A 24,339-nucleotide genomic window follows, 5' to 3' on the forward strand; every position below is an offset into this window, starting at 1 on the left:
TGAGTGCTCAATTTAAAAGCTTTCTTGTATAAAAAAAATGCCATTTGGTGGAATCATCACATAAATCTATGAGTTTGTTTTGATTTTCCATCCACATTTATTTCCAGAAATATATTAAAAACATACCTGGCCTGGCTTTGTTAGGTTTATTTTGAATACTGTACCTACAAGGAAAAAAAATCAGATTAAATTTATGTATAGCCATATATGTATCATTTAAATATGCTTACACAGGATGGCTCCACTGAGCCACTACAGCTCTCATTGGCACTCCTATCATCATTCTTCTCAGATATAGATCTTTTACATCTTTTAATCACAATTTTGCCAGGAGAATTTTTTTCAGAGCAGTAGTTCTTGCCAAATCTAATACAAAGCCGGCAAACAGAAATGCCATATATGTCTGTGAAATCTAATCTGTAGTTACATTGTTCAGACAGAGAAACATTCCAATGCAATGGCAATTTATTGTTTTAAACCTATTCCTATTATTTTAAACCTAACATCTGGACAAGTACATAATTAAATAACACAGAATACCTTTTTCACCCAAATTTTTAAATAAAATCTGTGTAGTGCTGAACCACTGCAGCCTCTCCAATGAGAATCTAACCGAGTCCACCTGAGGAGGAGGATGACACCCTTTACATGCTCAATTTAACATTTTTATTAACAAATCTAATGCTGTGAAGAAAATCAGTCACTCTATCGGTCTTCCCAAATGCTCCTTGCCCCTAACATATGATTTTCTCATATGCCCTTCTACAAAAATTAAAAGGTTTTGTTTCCAAAGGAAAAGGAAGTACATACAAAGGTGATTCACTAACAGTTCCTGAGGGAGCAAGTAATTGTCCCAGGTTATTTCAATTTTACCCAGTAAAGTAAATTAAGAGATAATTCAAACACCCAGGTGGTACTGTAATGTTAAGGAAAAAATAACTTTATGCAGACTTGAAAAAAGATATACAATAACTTTTTGGGAAAAGAAGAGTAGTGTTTGTAAAATATTCAGTCTGATTCATTACCAGAGATTAGGTAAAATGTTTTTGTGATAGTTCAGCCTTCCCTGAAAATAGTCAGCTTTCCCTGCGGCTGGGAAATCACATCACCAAATGAAGGGATACCCTGACATTTAAATTTCTTTGATGAACCAACCCTAAACATGCCTGATGTTATAGTGTTTCAGTAATGTGGACAGAGCCCACTAACCATTTCTGTCTGAACACCTCACGGCAAAACTATTCAGTCCAGGCCTTACCAGAAAGGTACTTGGATATGTGTGCATTCAGTGAGACAACAAGCAGTAGAAATCTAGAGAAACTATTACCTGCATCTTATACACAGTGGTGTCAGGCAGAGTTCACTGGAAATTGGTCTCCTTTCCCCACAGGTTAACAGTTCTAAAAATTTGAAGTATTATGTGAAAAAAATTCTCTTTCCTTGCCAGTTCACCCTAGAAAGCACCCATCCAAGAGGCACTCTTTTGATGTCTTCATTTTCACTTATGATCACACTTATCCAGTATCAATTTTTTGGAAAATATGGTTGATACTCAAACTAGCTGGAAAACAATTCTATGCACATGGCAAATTTTAGTCCTGAGAAGTTGCAGAAATTATATTATTGCTAGTAATTTACCTCTTACAATGAAAATGAATATTTTTTGTTTGATATTCTGTTTATTTGTCTCTGCCTCTCCACCGTCCTTGATTTGGCACTGTTAGCAGGATCACGGGAGCATCAGCATCAGCCAACTGATGTCAAAGCCAACAACCTTTGGCTGTCTCCCTCTCCCTTTTCATGACTGGTCTGTGTGAGTCACTCCCAGTAAACGTCCATCTAAGACCTGAATTGCCAGACCTAACATAACTAACGCACCATATATACAAAAGTCTGCTACAGCAGTCAGTAGGGTGTTACTAGCTGCATTGCAGGTCACTTTTGCAGAGTGGAGAAAATGATTAAAATTGTAAAGAAACTGAATTTTAGATAAAAGCTCTCATTTTGCAGTCTGTCTCACAGAAAGCTGAACAAAGAAGGTAGAGTTTTCATTTGGGAAGACCTTGGCAAAGTGTTACAAATATTTCTTAAGCACAAGCATCTGTGTCTCCTTAAAGAATAGTGTCAACAGTGTCAAGTAATGTAACAAACAGTATTCCTGAATGGTGCTCCATGTCCTTGTAATGTTTCTGCATGGAAATTGCCTGCAAGGTCAGACTTGTTTTCATCTGTGGTGTTCATGATGGTCCCATTCAGTATTTATCTATCATGCTATCCTGCTAATTGGACCTTGGCTGAAGTATGCTTATTTCTAACAATAGTATGAACATAAATAAAATCGCTCAATTCTGACTTATTTTCTCCTAGAATAGCCTGGGGCTCAAGACAATTTTTTTTTTTTTCACAGAAGTTAAAATCACTTGGCTGTTAAAATCCCGTTGTTAAAATCACTTCACTGCAATTCCATTATGGAGAAGAAAAGGCCGAAACATATGGTCATTCTCTTAGAGTGCTAATCTTCATTTATAAGTGAGTCAGCAGTCTAAGAGGCTAGTAAAATAAATCCGTACATACTAAACATTTGTTCTGGGGGGAGGACAAAGAGTGTTTTACAGTATTTATGTGTCTTATAAATAATGAAAAATAGAAAATAAAAACATGTTGAATCGATGTTCTGAGAACAACACATTGTACCTAAAGAATCATAAATGTTACTACCCTATATGCTTCTGATATCTACAACCTACAAAATAAAAACATTATACTCAAAAAAATTTTCATTCATTTTCTGGTATTTCAGATTTGATATTCAATAAGTCTCCTTTTGGAGTTAAAATAAGCTTTGTATCATTATTATTTGCATTCTTTTTATTCTGATGTGTGAGATCTAGTACTCAAAAATCAAGATTTATTTTATTTATTATTGAATATTTTGTGGGTGTTAAGTTTTCTGGATATGCAAATAATCTTTTGCAATTTTTTTATTCAAAACACATACAACCAGTTCTAGTTGCAGGTAAGTTTTTTATGTTTAGTTTAATTGGCCTTCAGATTTAGAATGGTTTATTATGAGTTATAAACTGTTAATGCTTAGGTTTATTGCATTGAATTTTGAAATACATTATGTTCCTAGACCTGAAGGCCGAGGCAGAGAGACCCAGCTTTGACACTGATTTCCAAGAAACATAATGATTGAGCTTTTGAAGTAAAACAACAGGGAACTGCCTATCTAGATCACTTGAAAGATATAAATGTGCAGAAGAATTCCTCTCAATGTATATGATGGGGAAGGAGTGTTCTTCTGATACACCTTTTTTCACCACATGACAGGATCAGGTATATATCTGTGAGGCATCGAGTAGAAACCGAAAGGTCTGCAACCCCGCCTGACAACACCCTCCACTGACAGGCATCTCAGATGATACTGGATGCAAGACATCCTACCCCAGCAATGGCATCCCACAGTGGCACTCCTTCCTGTTCACTGACACGGGAGATAGTGCTACAATCTACAAAAGTGTCCTGTTGATAGACCTTGCTTGCCTTGCTATGAAGCAGTAAACCGTAATTTTGGGTGCTGTGAGGTAAAGGTTCTGTTTTAAATAATACCATGAGTAGACCAACAGAAGTGTTGCACTAAAGTATTAGTTTGCCTGTGAGAAACTTGGACATTTCTCAATTGATCCTGGGTTATAAGGCAATTTAAATGTTTCACAAGTCTCCTCAGATCAGCTGGAAAATGCATTCAATTAGTTTTTAAGTATCTGAAAGAATAATACATAATAATAATACATGATTAATAGTTGGTAATTATTTTCTTCTGCTATAAGATCTATTTCCAAGATCCCTTAATCCTAATTAATTGTTAGTTGGAATAAAGATGCTTATTAGATGCCAAGTGCTGGATCTATTCCACTTCTTTCACAGTGTAGAATATGCCGCAAATGGCAAAAACAGAATGCAAACTTGTGTCAGATGAGTTTCTTTAAATCCCTGGGCCAAGAAATTACCAGGAAATGGGAAAACTCAACAGTTTGGAAAGCAGCTTGAACCACTCTGGAGACCACGGAAAATCAAGCACTAGAAAGACTATTGTCATGGGAAAACACAAGTTAGGACATGGTGGCTGGTCACTGGTGACAGGATTTGATGTCACTTCCTAATTATAGCTGAATAATTATTATGCTGATAAGTGTTTGAAATGAGGAAGATGGGTCTTTTAAGAATCACAATGGTAAAACAGCATTGGAAGAAAGAGGTGGATAGCTGAAGCAATGTCAAAGAAGTTATGTGAAATGGGAAGGGGACATAATTATTTTACCATTTATTGGGCAGTTAGAAGTAGCATGGGAGCAAAGTATCAGAGGACACAGGTGTTTAGCACTCATCTGGGGCAGAGATAGTTATTACATGAATGATACAAGCCATGCTTTTTTTGCTAGGAAACAACCAGGAAAGTATCACACTGTGACTGTCAGTGGGGAACTTCCCACCCTTTGTTCTCTCTTCCCCTTCCCTGCCCTGTTATATCAGTTCTTATCCATCCCAAGAAATTGAAGGTTAGGAGTAAAAGATGGTATTCATTGGCATTTAGCTGTTGAGGCACTTAAGACTTTATTCCATAGCATATTGCAGCTGAATGGCAATTTCATGCATTTCAGTGATGTCTGAACTTTGGATCCCGAGAGTCACATTTACATAAACAGATTTGCTTGACAAGCTAATGATTTATTTCCAAATAAACTAGGGTCTCAGTGGTTGTGTCTATACTGTGGATGCTGGGAGCACTCCCAGCCCCTGAACCCAGGTGCAAGCACTGGCTACATGCCAAGGCTACGACAGGACAAGATCGAGCTAGCCTCATCCCTTCTCAGCCCACACCTTTCTTATCTTGAGGAAGAAAATCTGGGCCACTAATGCCTCACGTCAGATCAAGGCACCAGAACAGATGTAGTTTGTGTAACACTAGGCACTGAAAACTGCACTGTTTACTAATGCCTTTTCTGTATGCTAGGAAGTGAATATGATGCTTCCCAGGTGTGTGTCCATGCCATAGAAACCACCCCTGCTACGACATGCTCTTCTGAGGTACATATTTAGCTAGTAACTGTGTCTTGGCAAGCAAAGGATGAGGATGTATCCCCTTTCCCACCAGGCAAGTGGGATTTATGCTGCATATGTTCTGCAAATTACGCAAGTTATCTCATATGTCTCAGGGTTTCACAGGGCATTGAATAGAGTTGAAAAAATCAAAGCAACTAGAATGAAGAAAGAGCTGAAGCTGAAGTTTTTAATTGTTCTCTGCATCTCATGTTTCCTTCAAGCAGCATTGGCTGCTGTGTGAAATGAATGCAGTCCAGACACAGTGCTTGAGCTCAGGTAGAGCTTGAAACAATCACTTTGAGCAATGAACACCCTGATCAATGACTGCTGGGTCAGAAGCCAGGAACCATCACTGCTGGCAACATTATCAGTGTCTTTCATAATTTCTAAGACCCAGAGACACAAAGTCCTGGGTCAAAAGGCACATAAAAGACTTATAGGTGTTTTGGTAGTTGTGAAAGGCTTGAAGATGTGAAATAAGTAATGATTCTGAAGCTAGAAAGTGAAGTAAAAGAATGTTGCTGGGGTTTTTTTGGTTGTTTTTATTTTTTTTTGGGAAGAAGATGAAGAAAGGAATTAGTTGAGAATAGCAAAAAAACCTTGGGATAGGCTACTTGGTCACATTGTAAGATGCTTCACTGGTACTTGCAATGTTTCTGGGAAGTGAGAAAAGCCACTAATTGCCACGACAGAACTTTGAGGGGCATATGAATAGTTTCATTTTCCTGCGAGAGGGTTTAACATTCAAACTTTGAAACTTGAAGCCTTAATTGTCATCCTTAAATAATAATGCAACAAGCAATAAAACTCCATCTCTCACAAACTTTCCTTTTCACCTGTTTTTCAGACCTTTCTTCATTCTCACTGCTCTTCCGAGAACTTTTTATCCCTGAAAACTGTCCAAGTACCTCCTGTCTTCCTTGGATTTTATTGCTTAACACTCAGTGTTGCTGCTCTTCAGCAGAGGTCAATGCTGAAAGCAGTAGGATTACTTGAAATGTCTAGTTAGTTTATTAATCATTGTGGATGATTAATCATATGGGCTTTGCATTTACACAATCCTTGAAGCTATGATTCACAACAATTCTAAATATACTCCTACAGAGCTCTAGCTTAGCCTTTTGTTCCCTTCCTTATATTTGTGCAGTTAATTATTCTTATCCAAATTCGTGGCCTGGGATTTACCCTTATTAAACAGCACCTTTTCTTTTTTTTTTAATATCATTTCCCTGTGTATCAGGATCCCCTTGAACTCTTCTCCTGTTTCTACAGGTACTCTCAGCTTATGGGTGTCTCCAAATGTAATCAGAACATTTTCTGTTTGATCATCTGGATCACTGAAAATCATATCTGATAGTACCACTCCCTTAGGACTTATCCCCATAGAACATTACTAAGTCCTTTTCAGGTTGCATCTAAACCATTGATAATGAATTACCAAGTAATTTCCCATGACTTTAGAAAAAAGTTATTCCAGCTAAATATTCCTTAGCTTGGTTATTGGAACTCTATGCAGTATAGTGTCAAAAGTCTTACATAAGCCAAGATATGGCATGTATTGCATCTTCTTTCTGCTACCTTGTTGTATAAAGAAACTGATTTGATTTGATATTAAGTATTTGTATAAAATTCACTCTGGCTATTACTACTGTCTGTGTTTTCCTTTAGGTCATTAGAAGTAGTGCGTTTGTCATATTGGTTTTGGTAGGAACTATAAGGAACTACAAGCATCTGTATAGTTATTTCTGGTACCTGGCAGGAGGCATGTGAGCACTTCTAGCAGCAATGGCAGTGGAGCCCAGGTTTCACAAGCTTAGGCTGGGCACAACAACAGCAGTTACTGCTAAAGAACATTGTAGTGGTTAGCAGTGGGGATTTAATCATACTCTGGACATAGAACCATAAAATCATTAGAATTGGAAAAGACCACCAAAATGATTGTGTCCAGCTTTGACCAAATACCACCATGCCAACTAAACCATAGCATTAAGCACAATGTCCAGTCATTTCTTGAACATTTCCAGGGATGGTGACTCCCTCCCCACCCTGGGCAGTCCATTCCAATGCCTAACCACCCTTTCAGTGAAAAAATTCTTCCTAGTATCCAAACTGAACCTCCCCTGGTGCAACTTGAGGCTATTTCCTCTTGTCCTCTTGTTACCTGGGAGAAAAGGCCACCACCCGCCTCTATTCTGTCAAGTTATGCCATGGGAGCTGACAGTCTGCATCCCAACTCAGCCGTAATGTCTTATGATATCCGTGAGCAACTGCATCAAAACTTACTACATGTATTTATTTATTTATTTATTTATTTATTTTTCAAGTACTTCCAGACAGAGAATAAAAAATTCTGTATTTTCGATGCTACTGATTATAGGTTTTAAAATATTGTTTATTTTGAATGCTACGAAATAAAAAAACAGAATTTTGGTACTGAGAAATGAATGTTTCTTGGTTTAATATATATATATTTTCTAAAGCATAAGGAACAGTGAGAAAACTAATTCCAAGGAATTTCATACTCTGTATAATAGAATTACATAAATGGCTTGTGTAGGAGTTCAATGTACTGATTCAACGTAATGTTCATATGAAATGTCAGAACAATGTTGCTTTATTTACATGGTGTTATAGGAATGAATACTTATAGCTATCAGTATTTAGTTACTGGATTTGGTTTATTGTATATGTCTTAAAATAGAAAATGATGTGACATTGTACTGGCTTGATAAGACTTGCCACAGTATTGTAATACATTAGTTCCTCTTTAGTAATTTCAAAAGATGTTAGGAAGTTGCCTGGGAGACAGGAGATAAGATGTACACATCTGAGGAAAACTGCCTTCTCAGCATTCATCATTATGGCTATGTCTTGGCTAGCCAAAACATTGTTTAGATCTACTGCTTTTGCTGCTCCTGCAGCTTTTCTTATTGTTATAAGACAACATGACAAGCTTATTCTTCCTAACACCTTGAAGAATAAATTATCTACAGAAGTAGAGAATATTCCAGCGCAAAAAGGAGAGAAAGTAATTTCTGTTTATCTTGTGTTCCTCAATCAGGTCAGTTCTGCAACACAGAAGGACCCACTCATCATTAATGTAAGAGTCCCTTTGCACCAAACTGATTGGGTGGTTATGGTGGTTCAAAGGCTGAAATAGAATTTCAAGCCACTCGTGCACCCTCAGATATTGTGAAGGACCAACACAGAACAACTGCTGCAGAGCTAAGAAATCAACAGCCTGAGATGACAGTGAAGTAAAGATTAGTGCATACTCTAGGATAGTACCAAAACCACGGGAAATAAGGAACAGGCAGTAGGGGACCCCCAGGAGACACCCTCCTGCCATGTGCAGAGTACACACACAGGCACAGTTACAATGCTGCTCACTGTTCAGGGCTAACAAAATTCACCAGTAGTTATGTACACGGATGACTGAAACAACTTTCCCTGTACAGTGCTCTGAGCTGATGAAACCCAAGGCACCTTCAGTCCAGCCACAGGAGCATGGTGCTGCACTGAGCCTCTTGCTGGCCTTTCGCCAGGCAGAGCCATGACTGCTCTGTGTGCACACACTCCCTTTACCGAGCAAGCACTTCCTCTAAAATGCTGAGCAAGCACTGCTCAGCACAGCACGCAGCCCACTCGAGCTCCAAGGGCTCAGTATCCTAGCGAAGGCTTCAAGATAGACTCAGTATCAAGCTTGGAAGATAAGCAGCAATTAGTTTGGGGTAGGGAGACAGTCCTTTTAACCCTGAATGTACTGAAGTATTTACATATTAAAAATTTGTTTTGGGAGTTACCCTGGACTGGTGACATTCCTCTCCATTTTCCATTGTACCTCTGGTTTAGTCAAGGTGCTTTTTCCTATTAGAGGCAGCTAAACCAACATACTCATGTCCACTGTGGGGAGAAAGAAATAATTTCTCAGGGACAGTTGTACAAAAACAATCCTTCTGTTTAAAAATTAGTCCAGTCCCTTGCACAGCCTGTGAACAGAATACCACGTTCTTGCCACTCAGTGCAGCTGCTTGGGCACAAGACAAAACTTTTCATCCTTCTGCATTTCCTGAGTAGGTGTGTTGGCCTCAATGTCCTTCAATACTCTTAAATATAGCTGTGTCACACCTGTATTTGACTGAAGAAAGTAGTGTCCAAAGTACAGCAAAGCAGGACAAGGGAATATGCAGGAAGTGGAAGATGTTTAGATTAAAGTTGTCTCTGCAGCCTCAGTGCAGGAGCTCTCAGTGACACCTATGATCCACACATACACTGCTTGCCCTCCGTGCAGCCCCTTGCCTGGGTCAGAACAGCAAATTGTGGAGCAATGCCCTAACAGGGACACTCAATGGCACCAAGTGCTGACTTTTCCTTAATTTGAATGTCAGGTCCTGCCTGCACAAGATATAGATTATTTAAGAACAGATTGTTGCAGTTCTTTGGGTTAAAACAGCTCGGTAGAAAAAAGGTCCATTGCATGATAGCGCACTGATTCCCCTCGGACACTTCACAAGTTTGAGACGGTTTAGAGTAAGATGCAGCTGAAAATCTTACTCAGATGTGTGTGTATAAACATAGAGATTTCTGCCTGGTAGTGTGTCAGTTTGGCTCAGTTGTGTGCAGTACTCCATTGAGGTTCAGCGCAACATTAGGGCTTTGTGCCTTTTTTCAAAAGCCACTTTGGCTGCCAGCAGCTTCAGCACTTTGTGTGCATGTAAAAGTCTCATTCTGGACCCACAATAACAGCATACTTTCCCCTGCCTAATCATCTTTCTGGCAGAAGTGCCAGCAGCACTCCTAGGACAAAGCCCAGCCACAGCTGATTCTCTGTCTGAAGGTCTGTCACCCCACATGTGGTCCTTCCCCAGCGCTACTGTTTGGCTCTGCTGGTGGTCCTGCAGGCAGTCATATGTTCACAATAGGGCAGCAACTGGGATGTTCACAGGGTCCAGATGCCTTGTCAGCTTAGAGACAAGTTAGGGCTTTGGAGTTTGTACAAACTTTTCTTCAGTGTGGGAAAAGATTGTTCTTATTTTCCATTTCCGAAGAAAGGTCTACTCTGTGGACCTACATAATTAGAAGTGGAAATCTGCTGTACTCGGTAATGAAGTAATGTCTGCACTTATTCTCTAAGCAGACACTTCCATACAAAAGAATAGGCGGAAAGTCCTTTATATTGCTTTTATGTTGCTTAACAGGTTTCAACACTGACTGATTTTCATAAATATCAAAATGTTACCTCGGTCCTATTTACTGTCAATAGAGTATTTGTACTACTTCTGTGACAGTTATTATTGTAAAGGTCTAGAGTTTGTGCTCTCTGTCTGCTTAATACTAGATTTTTTTTGTATGCAGGAAATTCAACATTCTCACACACATTTCATCTTCAGATCTACACAAGCATGTGCACTCCTGCAAGTAAATGAACATCAAGTGGCTAAATATTCAGTTACTATTAGGCATTTCAAGGTCTGAAAGGTAAAATCAGAAGATAATTATGGGTTACAAGAATAGAGAAAAAAATGTGATTACCTATAATGCAGTTATTAAATAGAAAAATATGTTGATTTGCATTATATCATTAGGAGTGTTAGTCTTCACTGGATTTCTTTTTTTAGAAAATGTACTGGATTATGCCATTTAGACCAAAATAGGTACTGCAAGAGTGAGTGTTATACCTGTCATTCAGAAAATAGAAGAAATGTGAATGCACTGAATTTTGTGCAAGTGTAAGGGAACAGTGACTAAACCATTTACATTAACTGAAACAGAAGTTCAGTTTTGTTTGTTGTCATAATTAAGAAGGTTTCAAGGAGTTTATGAGATGAGAACTTTGATCTGAACAGATTCTGCTTCATTATTCTTACAGCAGAGTGATTGTTTGGGTTTTCTCTCAATAACTCATACTTCAGGTTACAATAGGAGTAGGTCTTGTTTATCTGTTTGGCCTACTTCTCCCTCTCTGTTTCTGTTTTCACTTTTTTAAAGTCTGGTTTAGAGGAATAAAAGGAAGGGAAAAGTGTGGTAGTGATCGTATCAGGTAGCCAGAGATGAGTGAGGCTGCAGAGAGTGCCACTGCCTTTTGAGGCATTCTGGAATTCATATGGGTCTATGAGTTTTTCATTTCTCCCACTCTTTTGGAAGGGAACTGTCTGGTCAAATGAAACAATTATTATTTTACTATCACTCAACTAATGTTTAAGCAAAATTTCTTCACCAAAATGTAACCCATGAAATTAAGGAATGATTGCTCACACAGGTCGAGTTCTTTACAGCTGAGACCAGTAGTGTGTATATGTAGTGCAAAACACAGTTCTCACATAAGATGTTGCTTCATGCTACTAATTCAACTCACAGAATGGGAACCAGATAAACAAAGAAGCAAACAACCTTAAAAAGAGGTAACAACAGCAGTGGTTATAATTTAATGTTAATGTTTTGTTGCTTTTTATCCATATAATTAAATTTTATGTAACCAGATTTCAGGCTGCCTCTGCCTTGGGCTGTCCCTTCTGCTTGATCTTTGTGTTTCCCATTGATCTCACCCCTTGGTCCGTTTCTTTCTCCCTTTCAGAGGGCCAAGCTAGAGCAATGCCCCACTGGTTCCTTTGAATTTTCCCCTGCTAATGCAGGGTGTTCCTGCAATGGGCCAGGCAGGATCAGCCTTAGTACAGCACAGGCAGCTCCTGGGCTCATCAAGGCAGAGGGCCTGGACCTGCTGGTAGCGCCAGGCTGGGGATGGCACCCCCACAGACACCTGAACACACAAATTTGGGACAGGTGTGGTCTTTAGGCATATGTGAGATTCACAAATAATATGCAACATTCAAACCGCTACATTTTTAATATTTATAGTTGATACTGAAAATGTGCCTTCTGCTTCTCCATTAAGCTGTTTTGATAAGTCTGCACTGTCAGAAATACTCTGTGGCATTAAGATTAGTGAAAGCTCAGTTTAAAAAAAGAGGAATAGAAGAAGAGAACTTTCCAGACATTTGTACTGAAAATGGGTAGTGTTAATATCTCACACTAAGCAACCTAATTATTTCTATAGGGACCTTCATTTAGAGGACTAATTTGCAAATCACATGGGACTGTTTGATCTCTTCATGTGGAGAATGGTAGGACTCTGCTAATTTCAAGCAGAAACAATCACGTAATGAATTTACCCATCAGGAAAACAGAGGTCATTGAGCAAGTGTGCCCAGAGCTGTTAGTGCCAGGGAATGACCTCTCATATCTGATTTTACACTGTAAAAACTTATGGCACAGCGCTCTGAAATTGCATCTTTGTTCAGCAAAATTAAAGGGAAAGCACTCTTAGTATTTTTAAGCACAGCTTCTGTTTTGCTCCCTCAAAAAATACCTGCACAGTGTAGGCTTGTAAGTGTCCAGAGAGGAATGTTACCTCTACTGAAAAATTCCTTCTTTGGGAAGTACATTGGGAAAAGATGGTTATTTTCTTTCCTCTTCATTTCTTAAAGAATAACTGTTCCCTGTGCTGTTCCCTGGGATGTAAATCCTTGCAAATGATTCTGAACCCACCTTATTTTGTAAAAAAAAAAAAAAAAAAAAAACCAAAAAAAAACCACCAAAAAAACCCCAAAAAACCCTTTATTTGGTGCAGTGATCATCTTCACCTGAGCGCTGAGTAAGAATAGAGCTGCTCCCTGCCATTGCAAGCCCCCATTAGTCTCTCAAAATGTGGATGTAATAGAAGAACACTCCTTGGATTGATCTTTGTCATCCCTTCTCTGTTTCCAGAAACATTTACAAGAATGAGATTGGAGCTATATACAGCTAGGCTCTAGCTGTGAGAACTGATCACCTTAAATTTTCACTTAGTTTCTCTTTTCACTTCATCTCCTTTGAATCTAATGGTACATAGTCTGCTGACTGGGTGCTATGACTTTAATCTCATATAGGTTACTTTTTAGAAAAGAGTAATTTTGCAAGTTCAGAGTAATACCAGTTCCTGCACAGAGGTGGGAGTGTTCCTCCTCAGAGAAATAAGGTTCTCACCCAAATGCTGTTAATTATTATGCAATACAATAAGCAGAAAAAAATCCAGTGCAACAGGGAGGATATACTAGTCCATGCTTTCATGGACTAGTAGATTAAATAGTGCCAGGGGATATTTCCAGACATCTAAACTTGAAAACCATTCTCTCAGACAATCTCCAGATGTGGTTGGGGAGTCAGTGTAGGCCAGGGAGTATATCCAGTAAGCAATAGAATGTTTCCACAGTCATTTAGAGAGCAAAGAGAGCTCAGTAATATAGACACAGGCCACCCTTTTCCAGTTGTTTCCAGTGTCATGCATTTAATGCACTACTATGGACGTCATCTGGAAACTTCTATATCAACTTGGACGGTGTAGTGGGTAGAGCCTGGCTGGATGCCAGACACCCACCAAAGCTGCTCTACCCTCCTCCCCTCCTTGGCTGGACAGGGGAGGGAAAATATAACAAAGGATTCATGGACTGGGATAAGGACAGGGAGAGACCAGTCACCAAATACCATCACAGGTAAAACAGACTCATCTTAGAGATATTAACTTAATTTATTACTAACAAAATCAGAGCAGGATAATGAGAAATAAAATAAATCTTAAAAACACCTTCCCTCCAACTATCTCTCCTTCTTGGGCTCTACCTCCTCCCTACCAGTGGTGCAGGGAAATGGGGAATGGGAGTTACAGCCAGTTCATCACATGTTTCTCCTGCCACTGCTCAGGTTGAGGAGTCCTTGCTCTGCTCCAGTGTGGGTCTCCTCCATGGGCTGAAGATGGATCTCTGCATCCCCATTAGCCTTCATTAGCTGCAGGGGAACAGCTACCTTACCATAGTCTTCATCATGGGCTGCAGGGGAATCTCGGCTCCAGCACATGGAGCACCTCCTTCTCCACCTTCTTCTGCTGAGATGTTCCTCTCACATATTCTCACTCCTGTCTTCTCTGGCAGCAATTGCATCTGCACAATAACTTATTTTTCATTCTTCAGTATGTTATCACAGAGTCATTACTAACATTCCTGATTGGCTCTGCCCTGGCCAGCACTGGGTTTGTCCTGGAGCCAGCTGGCTCTATAGGATACAGAGGAAGCTTCTAGCAGCATCTCACAGAAGCCACCCCTGTAGCCCCTCCAGCTACCAAAACCTGGCCACACAAACCCAATACAGTTTGTATATTGATTTGCTGAATAATTGTAAGGATTTGGGAAGGATTTCCTTCAGGTCCTCTTTTGACAGACCTTCTTACTATGAGCACCTCTACTGTCATTCCTGCTGGCTGGCACATGGGCCTGGCCCATGTTGCAAACATCCTCCAGCTCTGTTCTGGGAGGTGAAACGTGGGTCCAAATATCAGACAACTGTACCTTTAATAAAACTCCCTGATATTTTAGGTCTGTACTTCTAAGTGGTAACCCTAAATCAACATTCCCTGTGAACACATACACACACTCCTGTCCTAGAAGAAAGATATGAAAGATGAAGGCTGATTTAATTGGAAGATCTGTGTCTCTATACATGGGACAAGTGCTGACCTCTTTTTTTTCTATTGTAGGTCCAAGAATGTGGGGTTTGGTAAAAGTTGACAGGAACACAGGGAAAGGCCTCTACTCTCCTTAACATCTTTCATGTCATTAAGGTCTTCTTCTACTGGAGAGCACCATATAGATAGTGACAACAGCAGAAATGGATAAGGATCAAAAATATATCCTTTTAACTTCCTTTTAGTTAAAAAATGCAGTAGAGGCCCATCAATGACCATTAGCCTTCTCGTTGTGATCTCACTTTTGGGATGTCTTGAAGATGCTCCTTCCACATGTATTACAGACTGGATCAGACATCTGGTAATATGAGGCTTCAGTGAGATATAACAACCACATAAAAATGACAGATTGCAGTCATAAGATGCTATCAATAGCTTAGGAGATAGGGAAAAGAAAACTCCTCAGAAAACAGACTGCACAGAGCAGTTCTGCTGAAAGCTGATGGTGCCACAGGTTGACCTCACACGTCTGATTCCCCACCAGCGAGGGCAGATGGGGCTGTGCAGTATGCTGTAGGCACTAAGTTGCTTCCCTTAAGTGACCAAATACAAGGGCTGAAGGAATCACTGAGGCAGAGAATTGCACAACACTGCCACTCCTATCGGCACAGCCTCTAAAAAACATATTATGAGAAAGAAGTGATCAAGGGGAAATAGAAATGTGTAAATGAAGGTAATGATGCAGACTTCTTTTGCAAAGTGTTTTCAGATGAGCAGATTAAAGCCATATGTGAAGCACAGTATTGTTAGTAATGCTGTTTGGTAAATTAATGGATTACAACATTTCTAACAATGAAATTTAAGAGTGGTTGCAACTTTTAAATAGAAAAAACCCTCCCAGGAGACAGGTACAAACTATCCCTTTCTTGCAGAAGAAGTAACACTAGGCAATGCTTCAGAAGTTTGCTTAAAACATGATTAACTCAGTTGTTTTTCACATTTTCCCCTCTCATTTTAAAATCATCTTTGAAAGTAAGTGACGTCATGGCTACACCAGCTGGAGAATGGCACAAACAAAGTGTACTGGAACAGGAGTGACAGACTGGAGGGCAGCTCTAATTAATAAATGGCTTGCCTTGCCAAGCACAAAGCAGTTTGGTATTGACCCGATGAAGAAATGGGGCCTTTGCGTGTCTAATACAGAACTAAATAAAGCAGTGTTTTGAGAAAGTACATAGCAGGGGGTTGTCTGGAAGAGAAAAAGTTGTTGGGGGTTTGTTTCTTTGTTTACTGCTTCTTCCTCTCTTGCTTTACTGTGCACTTTTCAGTCTGAAACTGAAAGGGTGGCTGAGAGCTATTCTGCAGCAGTAAAGGATTCCACCACAGCCCTCATTCCTCTGGTCCCTTCATTCTCCACAGAGACAAGTACAGAGCACTGACAAAGTAAAAAACTCTTACATGAGGTTACAGTCTTTTCCTGGAGCAATATTTGTTCTTCAGAGTATGATTTGTCATTAAAAATGTTTATTTTTGATAACTCTATGCAGGTCTCTGTTAAAGTGAACCATCCACTATCGATAAATATTTTATTCCATTCTATGTATTTTCATTACTTCCTATTCATGTGAAAACCTAAAGGTAGTCATTATGCAAGGTGATATTTGTCAAGTGTGTTTTCTGTCTTTTGTGCACCCACACTTCTTTGTGTGTTGTTGAAATCTGGCCATCACAAAGCTGAATAAATTCTCCTTGTAGCCCTATGGGTCTTTTAAGCTCTATAGAGTCTTTAAGCTCCCTACAGATGGTGCACACACCAAAACTAACTGTGGCTTGATGTGCTCACAAAGCCTTCTGGCAAGGCTGTGTTTGTCTTGGGCTTCCTCCAAAGTCCTACACCCACACTTCTCAGATACACTGGTGGCTTAGCAATACTCCTTTCTGGTGTCTGTCCTTAGGCTGGGCTGGTTTGGATGTTGCTTGTTCTGGGAGACACAACAGTGGACAGTGGAGAGAGAGCCTTTAATACAAAATGAGTAATGTAAATAGGGAAAAGGCAAAATAATATTAATAATCATTATTGTTATCATCAGTAAATTGAATTTGATCTCTTCTTACTCATAAATAAAGTGTTCTTTGGGGGTTGATCACTTGTCTTTCTGATCCTCTTATGCTGAGGTTTGCCCTTTGTCCCACCTATAGCCAAATTGCTTTGTCTGATGAAGCAATTTGTTAACAAGTTCCATTGCTCCCAGAAAAGGACTGCTTTTCTTTCAACCCAAATACCTCATTGTTGGAAGAGAGGAGTATCTGTTTCCTTAGTTTCTCATTTCATGCCTGTACTAGATAACCTGGTAAACCTGGTTTCTGTCAGGATACCCACCTGTCTTAGAACCAGACCAAAAATCATTTAGTGTAAACAGTGTGTTTTGTCTATTCCGGAGCTTCTTCATGCACCACACAGTTTTTTAAAAGCCCAGTAGTGATTCATTTCAAATTGAAGGTTTTGAGTTACTATGAAACTTATAACCACAAATTGACAAAACACCCTTTAAAAAATAACAATAATAAGAAACAAAAAACACCCCCAAAAACTCTTTCCTTTAAATAAAAGAAAGGCCTACAAAACATTCTTCCCTAAGTGAGCGTTAAGGTCAAAAATTAAGCAGTCAATTCTACAGCCTCTTCTCATGTAAGTGAGATTGCTTGGCGACAATACCAATTAGGATCATGGTTTTAGAGACAGGATTCATCTCACTAGCTGCTGGTATCTGCAGCCTACACACACACATATAAGCTATTTGATCACCCATAAGTATTTCTTGAGAGCAATTCACCTGTCTTTTGCAGATATGTGCTTGCATATCGTCTTCTGTGAATGCTTCCATCCCTGCTTTGAATGCAGTGATTCTAGGTGAGCATCTCAGGAACCTCACCTCAGATCTCTATGGCTGTGCCTTGTAATTTCAAGGCTGTAAAGATAAAATTATCTGGGATGATATATCTTGGTAATTACACCGGAATCATTATCAAGGACACATTTGCTTCCACAATTGCAGCAATGGAATTACATTTCTGCCATAAAATTGGGCCCTGTTAAATAAGATGGTGGCTTTCCACCTTCAAGGTGCTACCAATTTCTATATCGTCCTTTCTGTGTGCACAAATAAAAAGGGATTTTATTATCTCTGTCCTCAAACTCATTCAGATTTCATCAGCTGTGCTGTGTTTTTCCAGTTCATGCACCAGCACCTCTGCAAGTTCTTAGACAACAAATAGGATTACAAAGGGAATCCTTAAAAACAGTGCAAGATAACTGTTGAATAGGTATAATAAAGTCTGTTTTAATTTACAGAGTATGCATGAGATGATAAGCACAGTAGCCAGAATAAGGCATATCGATTAAAAAGAACAAGGTAAAATTTAGAAAGAGAGAACATATCATGTCCAAGATTTAGTTTTGCTTATGATTGTACTTTTAAACACAAAAATCTAGAAGTTATTTCCATGTATATTTAATATAAACCTTAAAAAACATGGAAAGATAAATGTTTTTTCTCAGATTTCTTCAAAAAAAAAAAATATAGAGACTTGAGATTTGGCAAGCACTTATCTATTACTGAACCTCCCAGGCATGTGTTGAACACTCTATTGGTACCAGGAAATGGCATAAATCTTAAAATTAGGATAAAGAGTCAATGCCAAAGACATTAACTTAATACCTAATTTTAGCACCAAAAAAAATGCCATTTGGAAAAACTTATCCAATAGGGAAAAGTGCCAGATATTAAGAAAAAAGAAATGATGCCATACTTTTATAAATTTCTCATAATAAATTTGTAATCGTCATTCCAAAGAGCCACATTGTTGTCATGGAGTCTGTTCTTGTGCCTTGTTTCCCTAGTGTCCTGGTTTTAGAGTTAATATACAGGAAACACTACTGAGGAGAATCATTTTGTTAGGAAACTGGCATAGCAATTTTTATTTCTGTAAGGATTTAAAGAGAACAGTTGCCTGTATTAAGCACTGTTAAGGCTGTAGAAGAACTTTGCCATGAGATAAGTACAGAATGGAGTGACTGGATGGCTCTAACTTCAGGCCTGGTGGAGGTGCAATCTGGTTAGCACATCCTTGTTAACACATCCAGATGAAAATGTCCACTGTGGAAAATGGTGTAAAGAAACAACTGCTCATACCCATATCACTGGTCAAAAAAAGATTACCCTGAGTTATGGGACAGATGGCACCTCTGGCCACAAACAACCACCTTTGAATATACCTTTGTGGATACCTGGAACTTGGACTTTAAGATAAGGCACCACAGAGGGAAACTGAGACAAGATAAAGGTGGTACTATTGTCTGGGTGTTATCTCAGATCTAGGGGAAAATTAACAAAATTTGGGGAGAAGAATGTGTCATTGATAATGGATACAAAGAATGCAGAATTTATTGGCCACAAGGAAAGCCACCTCAGCAACTGTGCTGAAATCAGCTCCAACTGGGTAAAAGTTAATTCCAGCAGAGGGAGATTTGCGACCACCAACTCATGGCCCACAGACTCAAGAAACTCACTGACTCAAAATAAGAGAAAGACTCAGTATGCAGACTAATTAGCACTAGAAGTGAGGGAATCATTTAACCAATAGAATAAGAGAACTGTGTAGCCAATGAGCATCAATTTCTTTGCTTGATGAGATGTATAAATAGTGAAAAGTTTTGAAATACCTTGAGACCCCCACCACTGAGAAGCCCAGGGTGAAGAAGGAGCAATGGGACACTGCTGGATGTAGGGGGGTGACTATCTTCTGCTTGATCTTTTTCTCTCTCTCTGCTCTCTTTTCTATTTCTTTCTACTTCTCTACCTCACATTCATTTTTAAACAAAAGCCATACTATTGACTTCAGCATATGGTCTCATTTCCACCTTAATTCAGGCAGAGGCATCTCTTGTTAATTGGATCTTAATAATTAAACAAATTATTTGGTGCATATTTCCATCACAAACCTTGTGATAGAGCTGTGAGTAGGTCTTACTTCCTTCCAGGTTAAATTTCCTAGGAGAGCCTTGCATCCAGCAGAAAGTAGTGTGGCATAATAGGAACCAATTTCTAGAGCATTAGTTGCAGCTGAAGACCTGACATCTAAAATATATGCAGTTCAAGAGGTCTCCTCTTTGGATTAACTCTAGTTTGGTGTCTGAATACCCACTGAAGTGTGATTTAGGATCCTCTTTTGTTTTAGTTTAACCTGAGAATCAGAGCCTAAGTACCAAACATAGTTTCTGGACAAGAGCCAAGGTACAATAGGCAGGGAAGTTATAAGATTGACTTCCAAACCTCAATTCCAGCCTGAACGGAAACACTAATGCAGGTGCGGTCAGTCAACACTATGCACAAAAGCTAATGTAGCTGATCTCCTCAAACTCCTTCTACAATACATCGAGGAAGTTAGAAGTGCTCTTGAGCTTTAATTCTGTCTGTACCAGTATCAGTGTCTCATCTGTAGGGAGCAGTGAGCACTGACTGCAGGGTAAGCACAGAACTACCATTGAAGAAATACAGCAGTAACAGCAGAGTTAAAAATATATCAACATTTAGCTGTTCTGCTGGATCACTTTTGGTTGCATTATCACAGTTGCTAAGAAAGGATTTTTCAAAACCTCATACCACATAAAGGATTGCGGCAGATCCCAGTTTCTCTTGGGTGCACAGGCAGTAGCCCACTGCACTGTCCCACAGGTGTCCAGGCTAGGCTGATTCCAATATGCTCAAATATGGAACTGGCAAAGGAGATGAAAATGTCATACTTTTTTTTCCTTATGCACTCAGAAGATCGCTAGTGACTGATACAAGACCTAGGACTACTGTAACTCTACCGATGAAAGGAAACTGCTGTTCATCGAAACACAAATCTGTCATGATCAATATCCTCTTTCACAATGCTTCCTTGATAAAACTGAAAAAAAAGAATTGCATAAATAAAACTTAATTTTATTTAGATGTTATTAATGCACATTAATGTACATGAAAAGGCATTTACATATAGTTTTGTGTTCTATACAATGATTTGTATTTTATTGAGACAGGAAAATCTCAGTTTTCTGAACTGAGACCTATGGAATTTCCTGTGGATCCATGAAAAATCTAGAATTCCAAGTTTTACTTTAATTTAGAAAGGAAACACAGTTTGAAGTAGATTTCCCATGAGAACAAAATTCCCTTCTCAGTCCATCTCTAGGCCATAATTCTTTGCTCTTTGCTTTCTTACTAATAATGCTTTATTATGGCTGGCTCTGGTGAGAGCCTACAGTGTGTGCTGAATCCTTCCTCTTTGTGTTTTATCTACAGCTCACCTCTATTCCTTTATCTGTACTCTGTATGACTTTAGGTTCATCCTGCAGCCTTTGAAGGTAACTGTAAGAGATCAGCAGGAGCAAAGCAGGAGCAAAGCTAAGGTCTAAGACTTACAGCACTTGAAATGACAGCTCCTGAACTGATTGATTCATCCTCAAACTACCCTTTGTCTTCAAGGACACTCCATTTAGGGACAACTTTCCTCCTGCTTGTTATCAGTGGCAGAATCATGGCCATTGGCTTTCTATAAGTGCTTTGGGCAGGGAAATGTCTGCCTGTATTTGTCTGAAAAGTGACAGTAAAACCCGAGGATGTTGTGGCAATAAGTAACGAATGTTGAATTTTAACTAGAGTACACATTTTGCATCCTTTCTTCTCCAAGTTCAGCGCACATTTTCAAATGTATTATTTTAGTCAAGTTCAAGATTTTAGAACCTGCCCTTGAGAAATGCCTGTTAATGGTGTACTATATCTCAGTGAAATTTACTCACAGAAGCATATATCATAAAGCTGTTTTGTTCCTTCCTAAGTTGAAATTCCCATGCACAATGAATTTTAATGCACTACTTTTACACCATTGATTTATTTCATTCTAATAGTCTGCAGTATTGATTGAATTGGTTTGAGAATGTTGAAAGATACTGCATTATGGCATGCTCATTTATACCTCCATCTTACATAAGCTCACAGTTTGTTTTAAAATTGTCAATAAAAATAAGTGATCTGCATCTAATTTTTTTTACCTGGAGTAATGGTTGGGTATGTAATCTGTTTCTGCCAGGATCATATACACTTGTCAACACCACCATTTTGTTCTCTTTACAGATTACTTATAAGCAACCAATTTAGCAGGGATTGAGTTATTAGAACAAAAAAAAAAATTGTTTTCATGCCTGGACTGAGCCCACAAAAATTTTCGGATCACAAGTAAGAGAAGAAACAGGATTTATAACGTTCAATCAGGCATGCAGATGTGAAGATGCATCATGTCCTTTCCCTTGGCTTACCCTGCAAAACAACTCTTTCCTAATCTCCCCATAGTAAAATCTTAATGTAGCAACCCTTCAGCAAATGAGAAATCATGGTCTTTGAAAGCAATCATTCCTTTAATAAAGGAGGCTAAGAAGCCTGCCAGAAGGGACCCATAAATGTTGCTGTAATTATCTCATGGAAAAAAATGTTGTCATCTATAAATATATTATTATATAAACAGATGAAAATGTCTACTAGATTTTTAGCATATTTGAAGATTAAGTTGTTAGTGTTATTTTTCTCTCACGACAAACAGGTATAAAACATATTATCTGCATCAGCACTGTAATGTTCCAAAATCAAAGCTTGAAACAACATTTAAAATTAATAAAGCATGCAAATATCTCCCTCCAATTAGTTTTATAAATGCCAGAGTCCAAACAATTTTAGCTGATCTGCTGGAGACTGGAAAGCTCCAGCAGAAACACAGAGTTGGAAATGTGCACTGCATTACTCATCAGAGTTGGAAATGAGAAGTGACTAAGAGTGATAAGGGACATGAATGTTAGTATTCAACTCTACAACTTTAAGCCACTGTGACACTGCATACTCTTGTGACCTTACTGTTTGGAGTAAGTCCTACCCATAGTACAGATTGCAGAAACCAGTGCCAAAACCATTTTTTTTATCATGAGGACGGTCATACTACATGATTTTTGTTACTAAAAATTACTGGCTGTCTTTTAGTCTGAGGAACCTCTGCTGAGTGAGAATCTAGATTTCCATGCTCTGAATTTCCCTCTGGAGGAAGCTGTTTCTCTTCTTCAGCTGTGCTGGCCAGGGAGATGATGTTTGCGAAATTGAAGTAGCCTTTTAATTGAGCTCATAAGAAGCTTCACTTTCTAATTATTTTCCCCTAGTTTCATTTTGCAGAGGATGTCTTCTGGGACACATTCTTGGTTTCTACTTCAGCCTTATGACATAAGTAGTGGACTTTGAAAAGAATCTGCACTACTAGAAGTACCTTAGGCAGCTGGTTCTACATAATGTCTATTCACTCAACTGTCTCTAGGCAGTATTATCTAAGAGAAAGTGTGACTAGAAATGGGAAAATAATATTTTATGAGCGATCCAGAAAAGTCTGCTTTAATTTTCAAGTGAATTAGCCTTGGCATTCTCACTCTTCTTACATTTTTTGTGTATGAATATTCCAAAACCTAGGATGGTAGAAATGTTGGCCAAAAAAGAAAGAAAATTGAAAATAAATAGCAAAATATGGAAGAAAATTATTATCGTATTCTCATTAAGGCTACTCATACTGGAAATCCAAGTCTATAAGGTGTACTTAGCTATGAACATAAATATGCCATGTGATCAGTAGAGCCAAATAGCATATATCAAACCAAATAGTCAATATCCCAAGTAAGTCTTCAGTTCGGGAATCTCTTCCATAAATTTTTGGGGCAAGGTTAATCTCACTTGTCTGTGACCATCAGAAATGCAGATACAAAAGTCAGATCAAAAGGACTGTCTTTACTTGCCCTAGTCAGTGGGGAGGAGTAACAGCTCTAGATGCAAACTCCTCCCCACTGCTACAGATATCTCTGTAAGAGGGAGATGATGAGCCTTCTAGATAGAGACTGCAGTGACTAGTTCATATTCTGAAGTTTTAGAAACCTAAGTGAAGGTGTCACCAGTGAATAACTTCCAGCAATGAACACCTACAAGTTCTGCAAAGTGTAATCTGCTAATGATGAAAGCCAGCAAGCTACAGCTCCAACAGAGGATTGAATCTCATCCACAGCTAATGGAAAGCACAATACAAGAGGCAGAGAAGATTATGATAAAATGATAAAATAAGACACTCGAGAACTCGAACGATGGGAATAACACTACAAATTATTTAAATAACACTATTTATTCACATATTTATTCACATTCTGCCTCTCAGAGAGAGTGAAGGTACTTATTCTACAAAGAAGGTTCATTCCGATCTTAAAGTGTAGAAATCCAGATGGGTTGTAGCTCATGAAGACAAGACTGCAAGACTGCTCATTATAATTCAATATCTTATTTTTCATTTCTTGTTTCAGATCATAACCTTCATGGGAACTATCAGTTGGTATTGGATTGTAAGTAGAATGGACTGGGGCAATGTGAAATCAGAATGCTTTTGAAGATGTTTCTTTGGGAACATTTACTATTAAAATGAGCAGAAACTGACCATTTACTTGTATGAACCCAAGGTTAGGTCCTAATTCTTTTCCAGCAACTTTTGATCTGTAAAGAATGCTACCAGCTATTCACAGAATCGTAGAATCAATCGGGTTGGAAAAGACCTCCAAGATCATCAAGTCCAACCCTTGATCCAACACTGCTGTGGTTACTAGACCATGGCACTAAGTGCCACATCCAGTCTCA

The sequence above is a fragment of the Manacus vitellinus genome, unplaced genomic scaffold (assembly GCF_001715985.3).
Source record: "Manacus vitellinus isolate BGI_N305 unplaced genomic scaffold, ASM171598v3 scaffold_7_pilon, whole genome shotgun sequence".
Classification (NCBI taxonomy): Eukaryota; Metazoa; Chordata; class Aves; order Passeriformes; family Pipridae; genus Manacus; species Manacus vitellinus.